The 27,898-nt window shown below is 48.7% G+C and overlaps 1 long non-coding RNA gene across 1 annotated transcript; it reads left to right on the top strand.

Moving 5' to 3' along the window:
- The first annotated feature begins 1,099 nt into the window (after nucleotides 1-1,099).
- On the top strand, nucleotides 1,100-23,248 carry LOC136012016 (uncharacterized). The gene is made up of 3 exons (XR_010611549.1): nucleotides 1,100-1,155; nucleotides 16,880-16,966; nucleotides 23,078-23,248. It is a non-coding gene; the product is annotated as an uncharacterized LOC136012016 (long non-coding RNA).
- The last annotated feature ends 4,650 nt before the right edge of the window (nucleotides 23,249-27,898 follow it).

The raw sequence follows: 27,898 nt of genomic DNA, 5'->3' as shown, positions 1-27,898 counted from the left end.
CCCAGCAGTGATGCCATGGGCTTGCAGCACAGCTTGTCAGCACTGGCGCTTGCAGTGGTTCGGTGGGGCCCACTGGCCACACTGCACGGTTCAGAGGGACAGCTGAAATCACCGCACAAGGGGTCTTCTCTAGTTGCGGAACAGCCTGAAAGTGGGACCAGAAATCATTGTCTGAACTGTGACTTAAAATTCAGGAAAAGCTACGTAAATAATTATGTCCTTTCCAAACCTTAGCATATGCTGTGCTCTCAGCTCAGCCAGTTTTCTCTGAGCCACCTCTGTTGCACCACGGAACACACGCTACACACTTCCCTGCCACACTCTCGGGAGCTGGCTCATCTACTGGCTGTCGCCCCAGCTTGTTCCACCAAAGTCATTAGAAGCCCATCACGGGCACCCTCAGGTCCCTGATACCTGGCCATAGCCATAACAGGCTGGCCAGCATTATGAAATTTAAAGTTATATGCCAAGTGACATTGTTTATAGCTCAGTGAGATAACTTCAATGCCTTCTAATTGTTCACCTCGAGCAGCCTGAGACAGGAGTACCCGAGGAGCCCTGTCCTCATTATGGTGTTCACAAAGGTACTATCTCATTGCAAAAGCTCCACGGGGCATGTTAGGACAGGTCTGGTCTAGGAGCACCCACTGGATGCCGAGGAAGCTCGGGTGGTTACTGCAGCTCTGCCAGCCTGAGGAGCCCCTCTGGTGGGGCTCTGGCAGCAGAAGGGAGCTTTAGACTTGGTGCCGCTCAGCAACAAACCTCCAGCTGAGCCCAGAGCTGCGGTTCCGTGGTGACCTGCTTGGTACCCACTTTCTCTCTGGGGCCCAGTGAAAATGTGTTTTGCCACAGGAGAGAATTATTACTGCCACCAGCACTCCTGCTTGCTTCTGTCCCACTGGGTTGCTCCTCGTTACCTGTAGCAGATCAAACCAGCTGGTGGGTGAGAAAAGGGGCAGACCCAAGCAGCTGGTTCCCATTAACTCTCAGTCTCTTCTGAGGCTCTTGGCAGGGGAGGGCTCAAATTTGAGGGGGTTTGGCCTGGAGGAAGGGGAGATACTTGTATGGTGGGATGGGAGCTGCTAATGAGATGTGTAACACAGAGGAGCTGGTCCTGGATGTAGCTTGCCTCCCGCAAGAGATGGCTTTGGAAAGGTACGGTGGTGTGTGCAGGAAGGGATTGTGGTTGATGATGAAGTTAACCTAAGGTTGTCAAGGTTTGAAAGCTGCTAAGTCTTCTGGCTTGCTTCCTCTGCTTTCTGATGGTAACCAGGCTTTCCTGCACTGGCTGAGGCAACAGGTCCTGCTGCTGTGCCTTGGGGTGAGGGCAGCTGCTGCTCGCACCAAGGTGACACTTGGTGCCTGTCCCTGCCATCCCCAGGAGCACAGGCAGCACGCTGGGGGGTGGCTGAGGCTGGGTGCTGCTCTGGCAGCATGAGTGGATTGTCTGAGACAACTGGTTATGTTACACTCGGAGCCACATCTGTATGTGTGTATTTTAGAACTGTCTGCGTTGGGATCTGAAGTTGCCTCAGAGCTGAGGTTTAAGATTTACTTTAAGAGAGAAAGGCTTTGGATAAGGGTTGATGTTCCTGTGGCTTTTGTGTTCAGTAGTTCTCCCATCAAAGGTCTCTTGCCAGGCTGAGACTCAGATGAATGGGATCAATGAGCCAGGTGGGGACAGCTGCTGAGAGCTGGGACACACCATCTGTTGTGGAGGGCACACTGGGGGCTACAAAGCCCCAGGCTGGCGATTGGAGGCTTCCCTCCATTCTCGTGGCATTGTTGGGGAAATAGGATACATTTTTCCTTGGATGTTGTCGTAGTTTTGGTCTTCTAGGACCTTCCCTTCCATGCTTCTGGTTAGCTGACAGCCATTTGCTCCAGTTGGTGGGTGCTCCCACAGCCCCATCCTCTCTACCCACCGATGCTCCTGGGATGGTTTTCCTGATCCTTCACCATTTTAGACTTTTCTTGTGAGCACATCGAAAAGCTGTGGGGATTGGTGATGAGGACACGCTGCTGACAGTGCATTGAAAATATTTATGTTGCTTCCATGCCAACCTGTTCCTGCAAAAGCTGAGCAAATTAGCTCCTCAGCACATGGCGTGTAGCAGCATGGTCCTGTGTGGAAGGCAGAGGACCCCGTTTTCCCTTTTGTGCCCATGTAAGTCTGGCCCCGTGGCTTGTGTTGCTGCTGCCACCGGAAGCCTAGCCAGCCATGGGGATGTGCTGGCCAAAACTCAGCACAGCTGGTCTGCAGCAGTGCAGGATAGGCAGGGTTGCGCTGTGTCACCATGCGGTGCCAATGCATGGCAAGGTGAACACCGATAACTCTCCACTGCCCATCCAGGGCTAGTGGAGGATCACCCTTGGCTTCCAGCCTCCCCGTGGGGCAGGACCTGGGCAGGAGTGACGGAGCCGTGATGGTGTCACAGCAGAGCCCAGCAGGAACAGAGCGTGCCCTAATCACTGACCTGGCTGTTAATTGCCTCCTACGTGCACCATCGCAGCTCCTCTGCAGCGCCGGTTGCTCACAGGGTGTTTCAGCAGAGCACTCTGAGAAACGGGCTAGCACTAAACCCTGCTCTGGAGCTCTGAGGAGGAGCATCAGGAGAGAGCAGGCCTCATCCCAGCCTTGCCGATCTGACTCCCTAAGCAAGCAGCAGTGCTCCTACTTGCTTAGGGGGCTGCTGCAATTCTCCTTCTGTGTGTGTTTATGTATACGAAAACTATACATAAATATAACTGCAGTGAAACCCTCACAGCCTTCACAGCTGCTCTGTTTAAATGCCTGTTGCCAGATTTCCCACCCCTCCCACTTCCCCCTTACTGTTTGTTATTGAACTTGGCTTTTGCCTGTATCCACACCCAAGGTTTCTGGGGCAGGACGTGCCCCTGTCCATGGACCCGCAGCACTCTGTGCAGGGCTGTGCTGTGGTTGCCCAATAGAGCCTGGGTTTGCCTCAGTATGAATAAATAATAGTGTTTTCTTGTCCTGTTTTCGGTGGTGTCACCTGTCAAGAATTCGAGGATGAAACTAGGTGAAAAACGAGTATTTGTGATAAAGATCTCGCTGTGTCATTACTGAAATTGTAGTGATGACACACGCTTTGGGCAAAGCCGTGTCATTATGAAACGCCAATCAGCGCAACCTGTGGCTGGTACGGGAGTGGCGCTGATGGTTGCATGTGCCAAGAGGAGCCTCCTGGGCTGGCTGTGCTGTGCTCGACCTTTCCAGACCCATAGGAGACCAGCATGGGCTGCAAGATGTGGTGTGCACCCTGGGCGGCCAGGGGGCCTCCACTAACCCGCACCTGTGTTGGGGGCAGCAGCTCAAGCTCTGACTTGGGTGACGGTGAGAGATGGGTCACATCTTCTTCAGTCACTGGTGGTGCCTCGCCATGGTGAGCGATGGCAGAGGGCTCTGACATGAAGCAGACTGTTCTGGACAGCAGCATAAAGGTGCCTTGGTGGCCGGCCGGGAGGAAGGAACAGCTGGTGGATGTGCTGACTTGGAAGCTGGGCAGAAGGTCAGGAGGAGGCTGCTCCTTATGGAGGTGTTTAAGTGCCAGCTGCTCACGAGGTTGTGTGGGAGCTGTCAGACCACTGTGATTCACCTGTTCTCCCTGTGCGCAGGCATGCTGCTCACTGAAGGCAACCACTCTCCCAGTGGAGGCTTGCACATGGTCGGGCTCACCCCACCACAAAACACTCTGGCAGGGTCCCCAGCTGGGTGCCTGTTCGGCCTGTATCTTGTCCAGGTGACGTTTGGGGCTGTCAAGCTTCTAGATTTCTCCAATGAGGAATCATCCTGTAGCGGGAGATGCTCCCCGTCCCCTCTTTACAGGTGTTTGAGGCTGCTGTGCCAACCCTGCACCTCAGCGTAGTAGCTGCTGGGATGGCTCTGTGGGAGGTGTTTGGGGAAGTAGCTTGAAGAAATGTGGTAGCAGTGATGACTGTAGCGGAAAGGTTCCTCAGGAGGTACCCTCAAGTGGGAAGGAACCTTGGGAGGTATCTAGACCAACCTCCTGCTCAAAGCTGGGTCAGCTCCGAGGTCAGACCAGGCAGGTCAGGGCCTCATCGAGGCTGGTCCTGAAAACCTGGCAGGGTGGAGGCTGCACAGCTTCCTGGGCAACCTGCTCCTCCACCCACAGTGTCCTCATCGTGGGGTAAAGAAAAGTCCTCTCGTATCCAGGATTGCTGCCCCATGATTACCTGCCCCAGCTTCCGGTGTCTCTGTGTTGTAATCAGTTTATATAACTTGCAATCTTGATGCAGGGGGTTTGCATCGTAAAATCACAGAACAGTTTGGGTTGGTTGGAAGCGACCTTAAAGCCCACCCAGTTCCAACCCCCTGCCATGGGCAGGGACACCTTCCCCTAGACCAGGTTGCTCCAAGCCCTGTCCAACCTGGCCTTGAACAATGCTGGGGATGGGGCAGCCGCAGCTGCTCTGGGCAACCTGTTCCATGATAAAGACCATAAATCAACGCAGTGAGACACTTCTTGGCAGCAGGCTGCAGGAACTCATGCTGGATGGCTCTCCCAGGGATTTCCACAGGACTCCTGCAGCTCTCTGGCTTACTAAAGCCTTGCTTTTTTCATCCCTGGAGAAAAACTCTTTCCTCTCAACTTTGCTGAGAAAAGCAAAGCAAGACAAGGCTAGAAGAGTATTTTACCCTCTGTCACAATCTGGCCCAGGGTTTCCTTCTGCTAGAGGGGAATTCAACATTTTTGAGGGATGGGACCTCTTGCAATGAGCTACTGATAACCAGGCTTTGAGTCATGAGGCCTCACAATGGGTCTTGTTTCCTGATACCAAGCCCCTTGGCAGTACACACAACTTGGGGTTGAGGATTTATTTTTTTCCCATGTGGAAATCTGTGTTTCTTGCCCAGTAGCGAGAGCTGGGAACTGGGTTACAGAAGTCAGGAGCATCCCTGACCGCTGCTGGGGGTCTCCATTGCTGGCAGGACATGGCACCATCCCCACACTGGCATCATGGCAACTGAAAGCACCTAATCCAGTTTCTTTATTTCTTCTCTTATGGCACAAAGTCTGTTTTCATGAGAATATTTTCCCATAGACTGGACAACAAATGTCAGGTTGACCTAAGGGTTGTTCTTTCCTCAATTTCCTCTGGGCTCCCTTTTCTCCAATGAGCTGGGTACAAGCTGTTTCAAGTGTAATTAGACTATTTTAAATCATCATCTGCGCTTTCCCTCCCCCTTCTCCCCCCGACAGGGAGCACATTCTCATGCATTGAAACACACTCAGGGTTTGTTTTCTCTGTCAGACTTTGTGCAATCTTCATACCTCTGTAACTGACCAAACTGTTTACCCAGCCTCATCCAGAATGAATCTGCAGTCCCTTTCCCAGCAGTGTTTCGAAGAGAAATCAACCATACAATCAAATATCACAGGTGCCTGGGCCTCCAGCCACTCTGGGGTGGGCTCATGATAGGACAAGGGTTCATATTAGTGGAAATGATGCCGTGTCCACACAGACAGGGGATGGACCTGTTGAACGGCTCTGAGACCAGGTCATGGATCAACTTTGGGAGTGAACTTCTCTTTTTGTCCATCCCAGTCAATGGTGTGGAGCTTCCAAACCATTTTCACTCCTATTAGCCGCAGTGCAGCATCTTGGATCTGTGCCTGGCTGTATCTCTGCTGTGCTGGCTTCTCGAGGGACCTTTGATGGGGTTCCCCTGCTGCTGCCCAGGCACGTGGATGGGAAAGCCATTTTTGTCTGCCCAAGCAGATATGGGGTACCAAAGCAGGCTCAGCTCCCGGCTGCGGTGCAGACATGCCCTTTGGGCTCCCTCCACCATGCTGTTAAATACAGGGACTGTAACTGCACCTTGATCTCAGATGAGGTGAGTGGCTTACCAGAGAGCAAGGCAGGTCTGAATGGAAAACATACCCAGGGTTCTGTGGATACCAGAGGGGAAGATGCTGTCTCTGCTTGCACAGAAATGCCCTCTTGGCATTATCGGGGTGAATAAATCTTAGTGAATGAAAATAAAAAGGTGCAGCCAACAGAGCCCAGCAGAGCCAGTGCTAACAGGGAGCAAAGCAAAGGAGCAGACAAATAAGGAGAGGAGGAAGTCATTTAAGAAAAGCAAGAATTGGTTTCTTGTGAAGAGGAGGAAGGGGGGATGAAAGGAGTGGGAACAGAAACAGGGGAAGGGATCACAAAAAGCACTTGAGGAAATGTCCAGCAGCAAAAAAAAAAAAAAATACAAAACACAAATAGAAAGTGAGAAACAAAGAAATGGAAATGGAGGTGCCAGTGGCAGGAAATCACTGACAGTCAGAAAAACAGGAATATGCAAAACCTGCCGAAATCATCCCCCATGGTTACATGCACTTTATCCCAAGTGGATGCCTCTGCATAACCAGGTGCTGCTTTACAAGTACTCCTCTGCTTTGGGGCCTCTCCCCTCTGCTGCCTGCCAGCAGGTCAATGTTGGTTGGGGTGGGGAGGGGCAGTTTGGCATGCAGGGGTCTCATGGGGCCTGGCTGCCCTTAATGCTCTTGCAAGGATGTCACTTAATTTTGGTGTCGTACTAGAGGATGCAAAGGCACCATCAGCCCCCAGCGCGGATGCAGCTGTTGGAACCGTTCGTGCACAGTTTCCGATGTGACCGCTGGCTTTCACAGTGCCCTAATGAAGGGAGAACTGTGTTTGGAAAGACTGGGCAGGACTCTGCGGTTGTGGGCTTCATGTGCACATCCTCTGCTGCTCGTACAACACCTGCTTGGTGCAAAAGATAGCCCACCTTTATGTGTCAAAAGGTATGTGCCAAGATGCATCTAAAACCACATGAAAACAAACACCAGGTTGGTAAAAGCAGTGGAATGAAGGAACAGATCAATTCCCTGGTTCCCACCAAAGGCTGCAGTGGGGAGGTAGCTCTGGCTGTGTCCGAAGCCACTTTGCCCACTGTGTTTGGGCAAGGCTGGGAGCCTGTACATACTGATGATGATGGTTGCTCCTGACCTGGCAGAGGCTATAGACCCTTGCTTGGGTTCGACTGCCCTGGGAGGGGAGGACGTGGTGCAGACAGAAAGGAGCTCTCTTGTCTGGCTGGCTCAGGAGACGCAGATATCTCTGTTCCTGCCTTTTTTATTTTCTCTTTTCTGGAAGGCCAGGCCTTCTGCAAGAGGAAATGGAAACTGTGAAGCCGCTGCCCAGAGAGGTTCCTGCCAACACTTTTCCATTGAGTGAAACTGGAAATTGCTTTTTAGAAAAATATAGGGTACTTTGTTGGAGTATTTCTGCTTTGCAAACACACCTCATCATAATCATCAGCATCCTTGCTAGGGAACAAAAACAAGAGCATTGCTAAGGATGAGCTGATGTTTACTCCTCCTTGCATTGGCAGTGAAGAGTTGACAGGGTTTCAGTTATTAACACTGCACAAAACCACAGAATCTTGCTGGTGCTCCTGCAGGTGTCTCTTGCTTAGCAGAGCAGTACAACGAAGAAAGGGCTGGGCTGGGCGCTGTTTAACCATGAACACTTGCACAGGCAGTTGCTTGCAGTAGAGCTGGGGTCCAGTCGTGATGCCAGTTTGATGACTGGGCGCGCTGCTCCGCTGATACCCAGAGCCTGTCGAGCACAGCCTTGAGCAGTCTCATTCAATTATGATTATTCTCTCTCCTTCCTTATCTGGAAGATGGCTTCAGGCATGTACCACGCCTTCACCCAGATCACTTGGCAGTGTGCTGTCTGGGTCACAGCTCTTCCCTGCTCAGAAGAGTATGCTTCATGTATCATAAGAAGACCTCTTGCCTGTCCTGAGGCAGGATTCACTCCTGGATTTACCCTGATTAAAGTCAGTCCTACATATTTCTGAAATCCTTCAGAGCTGGGAAATGCAGGAGCCTCCCGAATGCCTGACGATGAGCATAACCTTCCCCTGCTGTGAAAGGTAAACCTGTTATTACACGTCCTTCACACAGCGCTCATTGGCAGTTTGTACCCCTCCCTTTGCAGCCTCTTACATACTCAGAGAGTGCTGTCACGCTGCGCCTCCGGCTTATCTGCCACAGCCTAAACAACCCGGGAGCTCTGGGGGCTCCCCCAGGCTGTGTTCCCCAACCTCCCATTGCTCCTCCTGCCTTCCTCGAGCTTGCCCCAAACCAGCTTGTGCCTGGTCACAGCCAGTGCCCCGGAGCGGGGTCCTGCAGGGCTGAGCGCACAGCAGGGTTATTGCACGCATCCTTCAGCAATGCTTATGCAAAACAAAGCTGACACTTGCTTTTTTCGGTTTGCCTTTTTGGGGCGTGGTGTTTTTCTCTTTTGCAAGAGCTGCCACTATCGACTCGATTGCACAGGAACCGCTCCTCCAGGGAGCAGCGGGCTCCTCAGCACCCCATGTGCTGATCTCTGCTGGTGCTCAGGGACGAGGTGGGCTCACACACTCAGGCATCGCGCTTTAGGAGTGTGTGGGCTCATCCAGAGCTGCGCTTGAAATACATACTGAATTTAAATTTAAGAGGCATCCTTATCAATGAAATACCAGCAGATTATTAAAATTGGCCTTACTGAAGATCAGTAATGAGGAGGAGTGACATCCCCATTTAAATAAGCTGGAGCTACTTGAGTTGTGAGGTTTGGGGTTTTTTTTGTTTTCTTATTAAGCTTGGTGAGCATGTGAAAACCACTTCTTTGGCCCATACAGGCCTAAAGCTCTCATGGCTTCGCCTTTTTGTTGCTTGCCCCTGTGGTGTCACCCAGGGCAGGCAGAGCGTGGCAGTGGAAGCACAACATGTCTCTCCTAGCCCCTTGCCCTGCTCATGTACGTGTCCCTGAGCAGTGGGCAGCTTGCATCCAATCCATCATCCTCCAGTTAAACCTGAACATCTGAGCACAGCCTGGAGATGATGTGCTGAGGGTGCTGCCAGCCACGTGCACACCCTGGTCTGTCACTCTCCCTCTGTCCCCACCCCATCCATGATCTGGAGCAGCGTGCACAAATGGCACCAAACTGCGCCCTGAGGCTTGTCTCCTTCCATGGGTGGCTCTGTGAAAGCTGAATGGCGCTCAGTAGCAAGAGCCCTGCTTCTGGGCCCTTACTCGTACAGCTGGGCAGCCGCTTGAGCAGACAGTCATTTGGCAAGTGAGGAGGGGACCCACAGTCCACACCTCCCACCCAGGGCACAGACACCCAGCAGCCCTTCCCTGCCACCCCCAATCCAGGTATGCGTTCAGACCCCATCTGCAGATCAGCTGTACCGTAGACTGGCACTGACTTAACCCAGTGCAGCAGGATGGGAGCTCCAGCAAGGCAACCTGCGCCACAATTGCTCTCCTACAGACTGCACCCAGTGCCTTGTTTAATCTATAAACAGCTTCTGTCAAACACTGCTCACAGAGCAAAACCCAAATGGGATATCACCGAGCTGTCAAAACAGTTCTCAAATTGAAACAAATGTATATGAAGTAGTTCGGCTGCCAGTGCCCTTAAATTACAGCTCCCACACCTGCAATTTTTGGTAAATATTCTAAGGCATTTCTTTACACCCGGGTGTTAAAGCAGCAAAACCTGCCCTAGCACTGTGTACAGGCATCTTGTTCTCATCTTGGTTTGCATGTCCAAAGTACTCCATGAAAGCAATCCCTGGCCTTGGCACCCAATGCCTTGTACAAACAGCTGAGCTGGACCATGGCATCTTTCCAGATGATGCTGTTCTCTGCCCTCACCAGGAGATGTTCAGAGGAGGGCAGAAGAGTACAAAACCTTCTTGAAACAGACTGTGTCCAGGGAAGTGTCCTCTACCTTCTGCAGTCTTTTACAGCTCACCCTCCTTGGCCTTAACAGCAGCCTTGCATGCTGTGTGCCTTTGCGGGTGACAGCAGGGTAGGGCAGGGTCCCCCTGGCCTTCTATTATGTTCTATCCATGTAGGTGGCCAAAGTACAGCAGGTTTTGACGCTGGACACCTTGCTTCTCGTATGCTGTTCTGTTTTCGAATGACACAGTCTTTCCCTGAGCTGCCACATGGAAAGCCATGGGAAGCAGCATGCCAGCAGGCAGGCTCCATCGATTTTTCCTGCATAACCTTGTCAAATCCTCTCTGCAGGGATTTTCCCTCTTTGTTTCATGTGAGATTCACTGGGCTGTATGGCGCTCTGCGCGTTTCCACCTCTCTCCTCTGCCTCCACAGTTTCCCAACTTTTGCAGTATCTCAGCTATGGGAAATAGAAGGCTGACAGTCTCATTTGACTGAAAAAAATTGCTTCTGGATTTGTCACATCCTGAACACCCAGAACCTGTGACGGTCCCTTCCCCTCCCCTACCAGCCACTAATTCAGCCATGCACAAACTCTTCCCAGTGACTCACCTGTGGATCAGCTTAATCAAAAGGGTTGAGTTGAGTGGTAGGGGATCTGCAGTGCCCTCCTAAGCACAACTCCCCTCGTTCAAAGGAAAACTTGCAGGAAAAAAGGGAGATTTTGAATTGGGAGTGACGGGGACAGGCTTTGCTTGCTGTGTTCCTGTGAGTAGCTGCAGTGAAATTGGAGTGTTATGATACGTGTGACTGATTGATGGGTTTGGATTAGGTGGGTGGATATTGATATGCAATGTTAATTGCACATCAATGCATATCGATAGTGCATACCAATGCATATTGTAGTGTTTATTGCTAAACTGGCTTTGATAAAAACTCTAAAATCCAGCAGTGCTGTGCGGTCTGCTCCAAAGCCTCTGTGCATTTTGAGGCTGGGCTGGGCAAGGTGGGAGCTTACAGAGTCCCAAATGCTGCAGCTGAGCAGCCGCACAAAACCGTGAAAACCATGCTAGTAGGTTTACAGGATCCCTTGTGGCTCCCCCGGAGTTGTTACCAGGGCTGTGATTAGGCTCGGCAGCCACTCCAAAGCTCAGAAACAATCTTAAGCACTAGTTCTCATGACTGGAGAGGTATGAAATGTGAAGTCAGGCCAGAGAGCAGGGAGCTTGCCTCCTGATGCCACGCTCTGCCCTTCGCCAGAGAGCAGCAGAGCCAATATGCCCTGTGGTGGCAAGGGTGAGGAGAACAAGAGCAATGGCTGTGTCTCCAGGGAAGACAAGCAGTTCATTTGTCACCTGTGCAAAGCGTCTGGCTGCTTCAGCAGAGCCTGTGCTCTCTGCAGAAACATCCATGTGGAAGCTGGGCTGGGAGGTTTTATCTGAGAAGTGCGGCTCTGCAGGGTGCTGGCTGTTCCCTGCGTGATGGGTGTGTTGCTGCTGACGTGCATTTTTTCCTCTCTGATGTCTCGAGAAGCCTGAGTTCCTGGGACTGTGCAGCTTTGTCTGCCCTACCCAGCATACAGGGCTTCTCTTGACGTGGCTTTGCTGGTCCTCCTTGTTCCTGCCAGGAACAGCCGGAGAGAGGGAAAAGACAGAGCTGTAAAAGGAGTGGAGAGCAAAGTGAGCTCAGCATGCAGGGCAGGACCGTGGGCTTCCCATGGCTCTCCTGGGCACCTGGGATGTGCTCTACAAATGTCTTTTATTATCAGCTCTTCTCTTTTTGCTCCAAAAGTTGTTCTTCGTATTCCCAATGCCCAGCTTTTGCAGAGACACCACATCCCTCCCAGCGTGGCTTTGCCCATGAGGGCACTACAGAGGGGGAGTCTCCTCATTACATTTGCCTTGGCCCTGAATGGGCAGGTTGGATGTGCCTGGAACAAGGCTTACCGATACCCATGACCCATTTCATTTGAAAGCCAGCTCGTCGCCCATCCATGAAATTCTTGCCTCTTTCCTTTTGGAAGGAGTAGTCTTACTGTCTGCCTGCACAGATGTCCAAGGAGCACCAGGAATTTATTTCCTGTTGGGCAATATTTAGTTGCCTTCATTCAAATGATAAAAAAACCTCCCTGAACTCCAGTGCTTCGGAGAGAGGGAGCAGTGCCAATACCTCCATAAACAGCCAATCTGGAGCTGCTGTCCACTTGCTTGAACTTGTATGGGTAGTAAAATTTCCCAGGAAAGCAGCCTAGAAGAAGAGTGGGCTTGCGGTAACTAAATAGGAGAGTGTAGTATTTGTCTCATGTCAGAAAATAGGATGTACGGACACAACTGACAGCAAGATGGATTCACACCCGCCAAAAATAATTTCATAAAGCTGAAGTCACTGTAAAATTAGCGCAGATAATTGCATCCCTTCATAGACCTTGTGTGCTCACCCATATGAATAGCAGCCCGCTGGAAAGAAGGCTTTGCAATAAACAGGGCAAGAGCTCTTGGCCAGACTGTTGCACAATACCATTCTTCAGTGCTTGTTACCTACAGCTTCAGTTACGACTGATCCTCTCACAGCCATAAAGAAGGAGCAGCAGCAATTTTACCGGCACTAAGAAAGGGTATCTCTAAGGGACCACACACCTCTAGAAACCCAGATCTAGCCTCAAAACCTAAAGCATTCAACAGATTTGGGATTTTCAGTTCTAGAACTACTTTGTATGGCAACAGGCTGGATTACGTTCCATTGTTTTGTTTCAGGAGCTGGGATGCAGGGTAGGAATTTAAAGAGCTGTGATAATGTTGTGGATCAGGCCTAGGTTTGTAGGCATTTTATGTTTTTCCCTTTATGGCAAGCATAAAGCCTGATACTTAAATGCAATTATATTTCAATAGTACAGATTTACAGGATTACTTTTGGTTTGCATGCCAAGACAAACTATGTGCAGATGTGCAAGAACCAGAATCTTCTTCAGAAAAGTCCTAAACAACTGATTGTATGCAAGGGTTCATACTGTTGCCCACCAGGACAGGTTTTTATTGAGAATACCATTACAGATTACCTGTCATACCAGGTTGCATGAAGGATTGGGTAAGGAAATTTTGCAGTAAATACCACTATGGAATCAAATTCCTGTCTATCTCCCACAAACTCAGTGTTTGCATAGTCAGACCAAACTGCTTTAGTTTTCACTTGGATGTAATGATGAGGCCAACACATCAACTGATGCCTTCCCAAGATAATCTCTGTGATCTGCTGAAGTCAGAAGACTCCTGCTGATGGAGGCATTTCAGGTGCTTTTTCTCTCGTTCCTGCACATTTTCCAAAGCATTATGCATGTGAAGCAGATTTCAGAAATGTTCTATAAAACCACAGAAGTGTTCACAGGGGTCTACATTTTTGTACAATGTTCTGGAGCCTGTATAAGGCACAAAACTGAGTAATTATTGCAAGGGGCATACCACTTATATGATTAATATTGTCTTGTATTAAAGCACACTGTGCGTCCCAGCCTGGCCTGCTGGCTGGTTGTTGGCCATGACAAGGCATTTGATGCTCTCAGCAGTCAGAAGAGCAGCACTGTTGGCAATGTGATTCCCCATGGTGACCAGCAGCACCTACAGAATGTTGCTGCTTGCTTTCCATCACCTCAGATCTTCGCAAAAGCCCTAAAATGCTGAGACAGCCAAATATGCAGCAAGCCATGGAGTGAACTCCCCTTAACCTCCCTTGGTCACTCACCGCCATGCCCGACCTCTGTGCTGGAGCTGCTTCAGAGGAAGAAGGCAGATTTTTCCTATCGACCTTCTCTTGTATAGGACTTCCTTGTGAATGAGCTGCTGGGGGCTGGTTTCATTTACTGCTTCAGTTGTGAAATCTTTAGAAGTATTAGAGATTTCTTGTTCTGTTGCCAAGGCCAAGCAATATATATGGAACTTGATAAAATTTCTGGAGCATGCAGGATGTGCGTGCTGGGACATGGAGTGTTGCATGGGGCAGGTGTTAATCAGCAGGGTTGTCAGGTCCTCTGCCAGCACCCAAATAGCTGATTGAAATGAAAAGACATCCAAAGGCAGGTGGTTGATATTGCTCCTTCTTAAGCCATGGGGACATAGCCCCCTCCCCTCCAGGGCAGAGGGGTTGTGAGAGTTGGCTCACTAGTGATTTATGTGCCTCTTGTTTTAAAAACGGGGATGGATCTAGGCCTGAGATACAGCCAATGGAAACTCTCCTCAGCCGTCACAGTGGCTTTACATAAATAAAACCTGTACCAGTGCAGCACCGCTGCACCCCAGGTGCTGGGGCTGTCTTAGGTGAGCCCGGCACACCTCAACATGTGTGTAAAGGAGGGTATTGCCCACTTTTCCCCTTGCATACGCAGCCTCCCAAACCTCTAACTGCTGTCACTGCCCTCGTTGGAACACCTCTTGGTTTTGCTTGCCCGGGGAGAAGAGGCTGGAGCTACCTGCACACCACTGTCAGATGCCATGTGGTCCAGTGCCCCCTGCCCAGGCTGCTGGTGATAGTGTAGCGCGGGATGCACGTGGCGGTAGCGGCCCGAGCCCAGGGATTTGGACACCCCCACATCCCCCAGGAAGCAGCTGCTGCCGAGAGCAGTGTGAGGGGCGCACACTCACACCAAGGGAGAACGAAGAACCAGCGACAGTTTTAGCTGAAAACAGAAGCACAGAAACTTGCTGGCTGCATCCAGGCAAGGGTTTGCTATAATCCCAGTGCTGTTACAGACTTGCTGCTAATTCTGCCTTTTAACATCCAGCGAGTTCATCTTGTGTGTGCATTGAATGGAGCTACCTCTAGGAGGAATGTGCCCACAAGCCTCCTCACCAGGCGCCAGAATGCAAATAAAGTTAATCGCTGGCCTCAGCAAGGGGCTGCAATAGCCGGAGCCACGGCTCTCATTTCAGGCTCACTTGACATCACGTGGGGTTCATCTGCCCTCCCCACACGTCCCTATTTCTGCTTGCGGAGGCTGTTACAACACGAGCACTCAGCGTGTGAGTTGTTCAGATTGTTCCTTCTGATACAAAGGGTCTTGCCTGGGTCTTCCCGGCACTTCACGCGCTGGCGTATTGCTCAGTGAGCTACCCTGCTGCAGTCCTGCCAAGCTCTTGCTGAACTGCTTGCAGTACAGACAGAATTTGTTGCCTTGCGCTTCACTTCATCTTCTAGGTTGAGCCATACAGGAATGTGAGGAAATTCTGCCATCAGGCTGGCTGCTCTTTCCAGGGCGGTACATAGCTGTTTTCCTTCCCTCTCTCTCACGCACGCAGCACTTATTTGGCAGCCGGGCTTTACCTCTCCCCTACAGCCTGCGTGCTTTGCTAAGAGCTTCTCACGAGGGGCTGTACCAAAAGCTGCAAGAGCTCTCAATAAATGCTTTTCCACCGATAACACTTCAAAAGTGCAGTAACAGCTGAAGTAAGCATGACTAAATGTACAATAGGTTGTTCTTAGCCATTAACTCCGCTTCACAGGAGAGGTTGCCTGCTGGCCAGAGCCTAACAGGGCGACGGACTTGGACAGGATTACAAGAAAACCCTGGGGAGAATGGTAATAAGGTACAAGCAGGGGCCAGCAAAGCTGAGCTCCCCTGCAGAGCTGGTCAGCCCCACAGCCCACGAGCACAAAGTTCAGTGCAAGCTTACTGTGTCATCTTGGCTGAGAGGCAGGGAGTGTGGTGAGGCACAGAGGAGCACAGCTACAGCCACAAGACACCCTGATGCCTCCAACAATTAAATTATCATCACCTCCAACCTCTGCCTGCAATGGGCAACTTCAGGACACAAATACAGAAAGCACAGTAGTACATCTACCTGACTCTACGAGATGGAGCATCAAAATTGCCCACTCCTGCTTCAGCTACAAGCTTGGCAGCTTCTCCAGCCTGTCTTGGAAGTCCAACATGAGAAAGAGCTTCTCCTGTGAGCTCTGTGTTCCTTAGGTTTGTGTTGCAAACATCTGGCAGGCTTTTGTTTATTTGTTTTTCCACATTTGCGCACATTTTAGAAATTTCAGCCATGCTCTAAAGGGCTGCTGTGGATGCTGCTGGGGGAAGCCATGGTGCTCTGCAGGAAGTGAGTCTAGCCAGGGCAAATCTGTGCTTGCTTTGGGAGGGAAGTCTGGAGAATGAATATTTGCCCTGTGGCATCAATTTCCTGTCTAGCATTCTCCAAAAAGCAGCTGGAAAACACCCAGGAACACAGATGTATATATATGAGCCTGCCACCCTTCTAGCAGGAGTGAGAAGGAAACCCTTTGGTCTTTTCCTCTGCTCGTCACAGACTTTCTTCCCTAGCCCCAGCTGGTGTCCCCCTCCAGAATTCCCAGAATCACCATTTAGCTGGGAGAACTCTCCTCCAGAAATACAAATTCATTATTCAATTTAATGTACCATATGGACCCATATGGAAAAATGCAGATTCTGCCTCAGGAGGCTGAGTGATGCAATCGACTGGGTCAGCAAGATGTGTGTGCGGGAGGCTGGCAGCATGACAGCTCCGGGGCCATCTGCACAGCCCCAGCTCCTCTCCGGTGCTCAGAGCGCCTCGCTTAGCTGGTCAGGACATGTCCACACTCCTTGACCTTTTTAACGACAGTGAATTTTAACGATTTCCTGTATGAGTCTGACGCAGGGTAATTCAGCACCATGTCCACTGCTGACATCCTTCAGCAGGAGCTGGTGGGATTAGAGGGCAGAGGAAATAATGCATTAGTTGCAGGGAAATGCCTCTCACTGCTGTGTAGTTTCAATAATAACACCACCCCCCACCCCTAAAAAAAAAAAAACTGATTGATTTTAAATGTGCCTTATCCAAGACCGAATTTTTGGCGTGGATTTCATGTAATGGCTCAAGTTTTGCATGTATCATGAGTACAGGTCTGCTTGAACATCAACTGCTTTAGCAGGTAGCTGCAATGTGGGCAGACCTTGCAGTGCTGCATCTGTGGTGCTTTAACTGGGGGAGTTTATAGCACATTCTGAGCCAGCTTCACACAGAGTGCTGGATTATAGCCCCTCTGTTTTCTGTTCAATAGGTAGCATCTGAATCCTGTTCTATTAAATGGCACTGCTTGCACATGAGGTTACTAATGAAACACTGTGTTGTCTTGTCCCTTGCAGATCAAAGTGTTGATCCTGTCCCTGGCCAGGTTGGATGGGGCTTTGAGCAACCTCACCTAGTGGAAGGTGTCACTTCCTGTGGCAGGGGTAGGTGGAACTGTATCATTAAGGTCCCTTCCAATCCAAAACATTCCATGACTCTATGATTTCTCATGTCCCTCTGACAGTGTGGAGCAGAACATTGTCTCTTCCAGCTACTTCCCACATGGACAAATGCCAGGTAATGAAAGCTACAGCTTGGTTCAGCTCCAGTCACCTCCTAGCAGCACTGACAATGCCCTGGCTGGGTCTGAAGGCTCTAGTTAGACCTCCTCTAGTGCCGAAGTAAAAGGTGAAAATCAACAACTTTCTGGGATCTGGCCCTTTTGAGTAGAGGGATGGGGAAGCTGCAAGGTCTTTGCGAAGGCTCCATGCTCATCCAGCAGTAAGGTCTCAGCTGCTGTTCAGCCCTACAGCCATGCACACGAAGTCACTGTTGTCATGTTTATGGTGAAGGGACTATAGTAACAGCACAGCAGCAGTTCTTGAGGAGGAAGGACAGGAAAGCCTCCGAAGGTTGTCTTAGGTAGGAATAGCAACTGAAAAGAGTGGTATTACGGTGACAGCCAGAGGACAGCAAGCCCGCAGCGGAAGGCAGTGAGAAATCATAATTTCCCTAAGAGACTCAGAGTCCAGCTGAGGGCAGCCAGTGCAGAGGGAAGAGCCTCAATGGATGTGTGAGCAGAGAGAGAGGATTAGCTGGGTCATGGCAACAGATTGCACAGATTAGCTATGCTGGCGGCACAAGGCCACGGGGGCAGTGACGGGGTAGTGCCATGTCAGCGATGAACCTTTCTCATAGCTCTTGACATCGTGCTCCCTCCTCTCTCGCCCTGGAGCAGCCTGGCTGTAGCTGTCCATCTTGGCCTGCATGCAACCCAGTGGGTACAAAGAGCGCAGGACTCCAACGCCCTCCAGCATTCTGCATCAGCAGCTGAGATTTGTTTCTGATTTAATCAGTCATGTAGGTCCGAGTCAAAAATGTATTTAAATCTTACAGTTCTGGTATGTGCTGAAAGTTAAGAGGACACTAAGCACCCCCCTGATACAGAGTGCTAGTAGTGGGTTTGGGTTCTATTTTTCTTGTATTAAATCGTGACTGAATTTCTTTGGCCATCTTTTCATCTATAACCTATCTGGAGGCTTTCGAAGGCAGATAAAGCAAAAAAAAATCTATAGCTATTGTATTAAATAAGGCTGTCACCAACCCCAACTGTGGAACAAGGGATCATTACATGTCTGGACAAATTATGTAGATTTTTCTGTCTTCCAGTATACGTTTTGGTTTTACTGTGCCTCTGTAAGGCCAATTAACACTAATGGGAGTCGTATATGCACACCCAGCAGCGAACAGACCCTTACAGAAGGACCTTATTAGCTCTTTCTTTCTGCGGCTTTCGTTCTGAGTTGCTAAATTTTATGGAACAGCAAGAATGCTAAAAATATGGAAAAGTACTCCTGGATATTGCCATACCAAAGTGCTTACTTAATGAGTTTTAACGAGTCAGGTTTGAGAATGAATTTGTAGGTCCATATATAACTAGACCTCTGGAAAAACTATACAAAGGCAATGTGATCAGCCAGCTGTATAAATACCCCACTGCATGGGCCTGACCTTTTCCACTCAGACAGTATAATTCCCTGAGAAACTGTTTCCAAGGGAAAAACACTAGAAATTCTCATAAACATTTATTTCTCAACCTGTCAAAGAAGAGGCATTTGTAAAGGGAGTCACACGCAGGAGAACACCCAGAGGATCTCCTTGGGACAATAATGCTACAAGGATTGCTCATCTCCTGGGACAATGCTGTGAGTCCCAGCTGCCCTCGAACAAACTGAGATGGTATTTTTAAGACGGTATATAATTAATATGAGAAACCTGCAAGCCCCTGACATTATTTCTCTGGCCAAAGGATGCTTGATTTTTCCCACGTTAATGGTGGGATAACATTAGATGTGTTTTCATGTGTGGTCTCCCAACGGTATCTGAAGGGCCCTCAGCATGGAAAGATTCTTCCCTGTTTCTTTTTCTTCCTGTGGATTTGAGGGAATGTAACTGTAAGAGGAGGCAGGTTCAGCAGTGAAGCTGCTCCTCAGCCCTGTGTTGTATTACCATACACCCCCAGCACCCTGGAGTGAGAGACCTGGGTTGTATTGGAACAAACATTATGAATTTGCAGGTCAAACAGTGAAGCATCTGAATTCAGCATGTATCAATGTGGATTAATTATCGGGATCATGGGAAAAATGCACACAGTTGAAAGAACACAGCTGAAAAGGAATGATGAAATCGCAATAAAGCACATGGAGGCTGGGAAACCACCCTCCTTTTTAAGAAAGCAAGTTTTGAAAATACTAAGCAAGAGATTTAAGGAGATTTAAATAGATTTAATAAATAGAGATTTAATAAGATTTAAATAGAAAAATATCCCTGTGCAGTAGCAATCTTTTCATCTAGCTGGAATCCCACCACAAACTGCCTCCCATTGCTGTTTGCCAGCTTGTAATGTGTTATCTTCTGCTATGTGATGCCTTCCCACTGTCCCCTTGAAGAACACCCAGCTGCAGAAGGGGAACACGAGGCAGTATATAACCCTGCTAAATTCAACTCAGTACTTTTTTTAAATGAAAGAAAGCTGTATTTGTGGGGAATTCTTGGAAACCTGGAAAGTCTCAGAACTATCCCAGTACTCTCTGTCCTTTCCTGCAGTCATCTTTGACAGTATTTCTGTTCTCTGCTGCTATTCTGTGGAATATTTTTTCATACTTATATTGATGATTTGTCCTTTGCAGTGTTTCTGTGTGAGGATTTACATGTTCTCCAATGAGGAGGTAGCAAATAAGAAAATGAACTCTGAAAGCCATGAAGCCTGGATTATGTATCTGAATTGCCATGATTTTATCCTGACTTTTTACCCTTCAAGTCCACTTCTCTCCGCCAGCATCTCTGCTGTGCACCAGACAGGTCTCACTGATCTAGGCTCACCACAGGACAAGACCCAGTTCATTGTGCTTCCTCCAAATAATGCACAAACTAAACATTGGCTCTGGAGAAATTGCACAGATCTCACTAACTCAATTTTGAAACCCAGTTACCTTAAATTGTGCTGTGCCCTGGCTGGAGCTTACTTGCATTCTCATCTGTAGTACACTGATTTAGCTTGGTAAAAGCTCTAATTAGTGTGTCAGCTGGTGCAAAGCAAAGGCTGAGCACAGGGATGCCAAAAAATGGTGGGAGACAGTGAATACATTTGGGTATAGAGGAAGGAGAGAGTTAGACCTCTGGAGGAAATTGAGTGGGAGGACAGGGAGATCCATGAGAAAACCCAGGGAGAAAGAGTCTGGGGGTGTCATCTTTATCCTCCGACTGTCTGTGGCCCATCAGTCCTCTCCCTCCTTGTCCTCACCTCTCTCTGTGGAGAGCAGCCTTATTTACCTCATCTACCTTGCCATCTACCAAGGACAGGTCTGCAGCAGAAACCATGCCAAGCAGGGAGAAGAAGCTCCTGCAGCCGTCCCACATGGGCCATCTGGCTATTCTGATATTCTCATCTTGCCTTTTAGGCCTTATCATTTTGAAATTAGCTCTTGGGGTTGAATTTAACACTCTTATTTCCAAGAAAGTAAGCAAGCAAAAAGACACGGTTTTAGTTTTCTTTTTTATTGTTGTTTCCAGTCCAGCTCTTTAATGCTATTTTTAGAATCCTGTGTTTTAATGCTGTGGTATGAATTACTGGGATTTCCCTTTGCTAACGTAAAATAGACGATCTGCACTTTGGTATTAGCAGTCAGCCAGGAAATCCATGACTGGTGCCAAAACTGGGCCTTCTTTCATAAATCCTCATTTGTTTCATTTCCTTTTGCAGCAGTGACATGTCAGATCAGCTGCATTGGTTTCTTGAGATATTATGTAGTGCCATATAACACGACAGGCTTAACTGGAAATGAGAGACAAGATTTGTCTCTATTTGATTCACTGATGATACATACAGCTGGGAAATGCTGGTTTTCAAGAAATCAGGGATGGGAATATTTTCTGATCCTTGTAAAGAAGAACCGGCAGAAGGCAGTCATTCTGCAGGGATCTTTAAATCTTTGAAAACATAAATGATCAATCTTGTATGTCTAATTGCCTTTAACACCTTGACAGAATTATCCTTTATTGATCATACATTTATTGCAAGGCAAGGAACCCATACCAAAACAGGCTGAAATGAACTGCAGGATCCAGAGATCCAGATCCTCTTCCAGGTCTGCCACTGTCTGAGCAACCCATCTCTGTTTTGCTGTGAAATGTGAATTGTTCTGTTGTTCCACTTTTTGTGCAGATTGTGAGGGGAAAGGGTTCTGTGCAAAAAACTTGTAATTATGCTTCTCTCTGGACCAGAGTTCCAAAACACTCTAATTGCTAATGTGGCTGGTCTCTTCCTCTCAGCCTCTAAGCCAGGAAGGCAGTAAGGATTACATGAAGCCATTTTTTAACTTCTATTTTTAAGAGCTCTGAAAGGTGACACCTAAATGCTAGTCATTGCCATCCTTAAAATAAAGAAAATGGCAGCTCCGGGCACTTTGACATTCATGGTTAGCAGGGAACACAGGCAGTGCTGGGAATGCAGAGCAGCAGCATGCATGACATGGCATCACTCTGTAGAGCTTGCTTTCAGCCAGGGAAAGGTTCTCAGTGCATCACACCAGCTCCCTGGCACAGTGCCCTCAGACTGCCTCTCAAAAACACAGCTGTGCAGATGTGGTCCAGCAAGGACCGTGACACCCAGTTCCTGGAACAGGCCAAAAGGGCTGCCATTATCTCACTGGGATGAACACCCTTCTCAGGGGGACAAAGTTCAGCAGAGCTGTTCAGAGCAGCCCTCTGCTCTGTGCTCAAGGGGAAGAGCTCACCGTGCTGGGATCTCTGGGGTAACCTGTTAATCAAAGCAAATCAAGCCAGGCAATTTGTGTACCACTGAAAATGCATGCAGACTGTGAGGCAGCAGCCTATGAACAGATTATTAGAGACCTAAATTCATCTCACACGCAGATCCCCAGAGGCTAATGAAGTCCCAGCCAATACACTGGCACAAATGCCCGAGCACTCCTTAATGCACTGTGCTGCAGCACGATAATGTAGAGGAATGTGCACATAAATAAGCAGGTCATGAGAAGCAGCAACAGAAAGAAAGGCACAAATGCAGCAATAGCAGCAGGTATTGTGCTTGGTTTACTCCTCTGCAGTTTGGCCTGCAGTAATGTGCTGTACCTGCAGCTCTGTACCTTTGAGCTATGCCCAGAGCCTCACGTAAGGATTTTCCCTTGTGTGCTATGAGCCACAAGTCAGGCTGGTGGTAATGGTGAGCTTGGCCTCACTTGCTTTGTTGTGCTAAAGCTAACCACTTCAGACTCAACAGGCACCATGGGGAGCAAGGACTTTAAGCTGCTAGAAGAAGACATTCAATAACCTTCCAGATGTGGATAAAGATTATGGTTAGGAACATGTTATACTCATTCCTGGTTTACTGAATACTAGACCGTATTTACTTGCAAGGCTGTATTCCCACAGGCAGGCTTGTATTAGGAGACATGTCCTGTTGATGCCACTGCTGTCCCAGATTGTCAGAGGTCCAAATCCCACCCCTGCATTTCCCTTCAAGGTCACACGCTTCCAGGATTTCCTGTACAGGCAGTGCCAGGCTGCCCTGACCAGCAACTGCTTCTCTCACCCCATCCCCAGTCCTGGGCTTAGTCACTTCCAGCCACCGGTTCTGCTTCCTGCCCTGCTGCTGCTGAGGCCTCTTCCAGTTGTGAAACCAGTGGTTAACTTCGTGACTGGCAGTGAGCAAGCCTGCCCATCCCACTGCCACACACAGACTGCCCGCCTGAGGCGGGCTTGGCTCTGCTAATGCCTGCAACACGCCTGGGAGAAGCAGCAATATTTGATAGTTGAGAAGTTGCACAAGAAAGCAGCAGCCACTTGCCTAGGATGTCTGAGAAACAGAAATTGAATGCAGACCTCCCATAGTCAAGGACTCTGCTTCTATCTACCATAAATCCTCTTCCTGGAATCAGAAAAAGGTTGTTCCATGAAAAAGAGGTATTTCTCAGTGCAGAAAGCATCCCCTGTGCTGTGTGCTTTGTTGTCATGTTGTCTTTTTTTCTCCCCAGCTCCCATCCTGCCCACTCCAGGAATGGTGCATCTCACAGAAGTCAGGCATTTTTAGAGAAGGGTGCTCATCTCTAAAATAAACAGGGGCCAGAATTCAACATTAAAATAAAACCTCCACCCCTTTAGTACCACTGATAACCGGACTTTCCACAAGCACAAAGTTTATGAAACTGGGGCAACAGCTCAGGCAAACCACCACCCAGGCAGCAGGTAAGCCTGAGCTGGGGCTGCATTCTTTTAGGGCAGGGACTGGTTCTTATCATAAGTTTTTAGAGCACAAGTACTGTGGACCTTAATCCTGATGGGGCCTCTAGGCGTGACAGCTATATAAATATTTAATGTGCCTTTAATCTTGGGGTGGGGAATGTGACTTGTATCCCCAGCAGGAAGTGCTGATCCTCTATTTATGTGACTGTGTCATTGTTGTACTTAAAGTTATTATGCTGAGTATCTACTACAGTATCAACTAAGATACTGTAACGTGTACTCAAAGGGGTATTTCACAAAGAGCTAACAGCAGCATGGGAGTGCTTTTATTCTGCAAGCACTCAGCTTGTAAAGTATGGCTCAGCAAGCAAACCAGTGCAGAACCCCAAAATCGCAGTCTGATTCCTATCTGACTTGGACCTTGGAAAGGGGGGTTCTGCTATTCAGTGTGGTGCCCTCCTGCTGAGGGATGGTAAGAAGGAAGAGTGCAAGAACAGGGGGACAGATTCCATCCTGGTGAGCTGCTCCCAGCCCGGCCCAGTGGGCTGCCAGGCACCTCAGACCCTGATGAGGGAAGCAGGCACTCGCTAGTAGCTCCTTGGTTTAGCGAGAGGCCTCCTGCACACCTTGCCAAACAGAAACTCAGCATCTTCTCCCATGTTTGGAAAGAAAGGCCATCAGGTAAAGGTCAGGAAGCTCACATTTTTGTGTAATCTTGTATTCTGCAGGGAAGAAAAACACTGACTGTGAAAGGAACCTGCTAACCGTAGGATGCAAGATTTCTTCGTCTTCTCGGCTTTCCTGTGGCTAAGAACATGACTAATCCCCTGTGACAGCCCCATGCTTGGAGCCTGCTGCTCTTACTGGTGCAGCTGGGGACTCTGTCGCTTTTCACCATCATAACTTGAAATGAAAACTCTTTTGCAATGAAATTGCTTCTGCAGTGAAATGGAGAATCACTAAAGCACTTGCCACAACCACTGGGAATAAATTTACTTTTATTTTATTTGCAGTATTGTGAATAATTGGAGAATTATGTATTGCAAATATCCCCTGTGTGGTGTGATGTGGGTGTGCATACTCCTGAGTGAAATGTGAATACATTTGGGTTTAAGCCATGAGCTACTGCACTTCAGCATGGACCCGGAGAGTGTGGCAGCACCCTCTTAATCACTCCAATGAAACCCCAATTCAAGCCTGACTTCCCAGCAAGGTTCAATCTTGCACATGTACTGATGAAAGTTGTACCTTGCTGTTCCAGATTCCCTGGGGAGCAATTTTATCCCCGTGACATACTTAGGTAATCTTCCAGTGTGCCCTCCCTTGTAGCTCTGTGGCTGCAGCCGCGGTGGGCTTTCAGCAAAGAGGAGGCCTTGGCTACATCTCCTCTCAGTCCAGCCTTATGCAGCCTCTGGCACCACAGGATCCTGCGGTGAGCCCAGGATCAGCACAGTCAGCCCTGTGCCTGCTTGGGAGCCTCTTTATTTCAGACCATAAAAAAGCTTGGGCAAATTTTATCACCTTGGCTTGCCAACATGGCTTGAAAATTGTTGCTGCAGTTTCACCAGAGATGGGTGCAGGGCTACTGGTGAAATATTATGTAAACAAGAAGAAAATATGGTTGTTCCCTTTAGTGGCTCTACAGTGACAGGGAAATGCCTTCCAATTTCACAATCATCTCTCTTCTGTATGGGTCAAGTTCGCCAGCTCTCCTGACTAGGCCTACTGCTGTCAGCCAGTGAAGACAGGGTGGACTCAGTCCTCGCAGTACTTTGCTTTGCACATCAGGACACATCTCTGCCTCTGAACTGCTGACCTCCCACTCCTCCCTAGAGACAAGCTGCCAGGCAGCTAAAACACACCACAGGCACCAAGCTCTGGTAAACAGCTGGACGTTAACCTGTCGTGAACCTTACCTCAGGGTGAAGCAGTGCAGAAATCAGCAGAACTAAGGTCACTCCATGTGCTGAACCTCTCTTGAAGGCTCATGAGGAACACACTGCTGGTGAAAGGCTGGCACTAGGTATGTTTTTAGCAGGGGCTATGAACACTTCTTTATGTGTGCACCTCTAGTAACATACTGTAGCCTCCCCTCGTACTCACAAATATCTCAGCAGTTCTGGGCCTTCTGCTGATAAATGGGCCAAATTTTTCAATAGCTTTTTTCAGGATGAAAGAAGAAACCTAGAACATTTAAAGCAAGTATTTTCTTTCTTAAATACTTGAAGACCTAAAATTTCCTTTCTTAAACCATGAGAGCTACATCAATGGAATTAACTGGGGTGCTGAGCAGGTCATCACACTCTTCTTATGTGACAAGAGACCTGAAGGAACCACCTTGTAACTTCTTCCACTGGTTTCTGTTCTAGGCCCCTCTTGCATGATGGTGGTGATGCCTGCTGCAGTTCATTTAACTACATGAGCTCTCATGAACTGACACTCAGCCAGCATCACAGCAGCAATTCTGGTTACTTTCAGTGGCCACAGGCCATGACTGCTGAGCCCTCTCCAGCTCCGTGCATTTGCTGAAGGCAGTGCAGCTGGTCATAACAGCAGTGGCGCAAGAAAAATCTTATTTTCATCCAAGTTCCACATGCCAATGTATAAGGATATGTCTCTATTTTAACAAGTTTGTAGCAACCACATTCCACCAACATATATATGGTGTAATCTGTTTGTGGGAGATAAACAGAAATTGTCAGGCCATGCTGCGGAAATGCAACATTTGCATTTTCCTATCAGGATGTGCTGCAATCGCACATCATGAGGTAGTAACGTGGAGGAAGGAGTAGCCTAATCTACTGCAAAGTATTATATGCTGTTATACATGCTATTTATTTATGTTGTGGTGGAGTGGAAGCCAAGTAAAGCTCCAGAACTGTGTCAGCAGTAGATCTAACAACTTCAGGGCTTTCAAACCCAGACTCTCAATATTCCTTATGCATATAGATAATCCCATTCACTCTGGCTGGGAGACCGATGCATTGTTTTTGCGTGCTGGCTCTCAGAATGATGTATATGTACTGATCTTGCCTCCTCGATTCAAGTCAGCCTCACCATCCCCTTTGGTATACTCTGTCTTCTAAACACGCAGGCTTCCTTAATTTGTTTTTTCTCTTTATCTTTTCCTGTTTCACAATGTCTCCATAGTTCCTTCATCACTGCCTGATATTTCTTCTAGTAGCTAAGACCATAAGTAACATCCATCTCATTTCATCCATTCTCACCCTCTCAGTGGGGAATGCTTTGTGTGCAGGATCTATTTCAGCACAATTTTCAGGTTTGTTGGGTTTGGGGTTTTTTTAAAGCCAACAGTATAACTGTTTTCCTCCCTACAGATTTGTGCATTTAAACTAGGAAAAAGCAGATCACTCTGCTCCTGGATGGGGAAAGGGGAAGGGGAAAGATTGATGGTGTTTTTGAGCTCCTCTGGATGTTTCCTAGCAGGCCCCGAGGAAACTGTTGAGCCTGGCTGGCACGGATGAACCTCACCTTTACAGTAAAAGTTCTGTTTTGCCCAAGGAGCCATCAGAAGTGCCACCACAATCATTGTCACAGAGATTTTGGTGATCTTTCAGATATGCTGAGCCAAGGCCTTTGAAAGCCTTAAAGATAAAGAACAAAACTTTGAGCCTTCTGCACCAACCTCCCAGGGCTTTTGCTTCATCATTCCCTCCCCAGATCACTTCCTGCTAGCTGGCTGTCCGTGCCCTCCTGCCCTCCATTCCCACTCCTAACCGCCTGACTGCTGAAGCTGCCTCTGTACTCCATATTCCTTTCTCACTTCAGAAGCCTTGTATCTGTGACATTTTTCCTGGCACCCTTCCCAAGTTCTCTTGCTGCCAACTCAGATTCAGTACAAGCTTCTTGTATTCCCTTTCAGATCCTTTTCTACCGTGGCAAATAAATACACTGTCCTCCTCACATACACTCCTGATATTATCCTTGACAGCTTTTCACTTCTGGCACTCAGCTGCTGCTTAATCATACAGATTCCTCCTCTGATTCACCTCATGTGCTCTTGAAGCCAAAAGCTTGACTTTAATTTGGCACTGTCTAGAATGAGTACTGGGATCTCCTCCCCCAGGATCTGATCTCTGCCTCGCATGCTCCATTGTCATTAGCACGCTCTTATTTCATTCTGTTTCAGCTAGTGTCACAGTGCCTTCAGAGTCTGGTACCATCACCTCACCCCTACCTTTCTGCGTGTACTGCCAGTACCCTGCTCCTCGATGCTTTTCCTGATTTTACCAATTTTCACACTGCCTTGGAGTTTCTACCGCTGCCCCTTTGTGCAGAATGACCTGCCTGACCTTGACTCCCAAGTCACCCTCATGTTCAGATTCCTCCTCCAAACATCCTTTACACGGAGTCTGCTCTCCCACCATGATCTCGTCCTTGTGACATTTGCAAAGACGGGGAGCAGAGCAAACCAAACAAATCTTGCAAACAAAACAGCCTGAAAACGGGAACAAACACAATGTGCATGCAGCACCAGAAATAACTTCGCTACCCTATGCAGTGCAAGCCCTGTCCTTCCCCTGACCCCTCCCTCTGCACGTCTCCTGCCATCTCTCCTCCTCGTGTCAGCCTCTGCTGCAGGCCCCCCCAGC

Source organism: Lathamus discolor, chromosome 3 (genome assembly GCF_037157495.1).
Source record: "Lathamus discolor isolate bLatDis1 chromosome 3, bLatDis1.hap1, whole genome shotgun sequence".
In the NCBI taxonomy this organism is placed as follows: domain Eukaryota; kingdom Metazoa; phylum Chordata; class Aves; order Psittaciformes; family Psittacidae; genus Lathamus; species Lathamus discolor.
The sequence above is the reverse complement of the archived record's forward strand: the minus strand, read 5'-3'. Positions and strand labels throughout refer to the sequence as shown.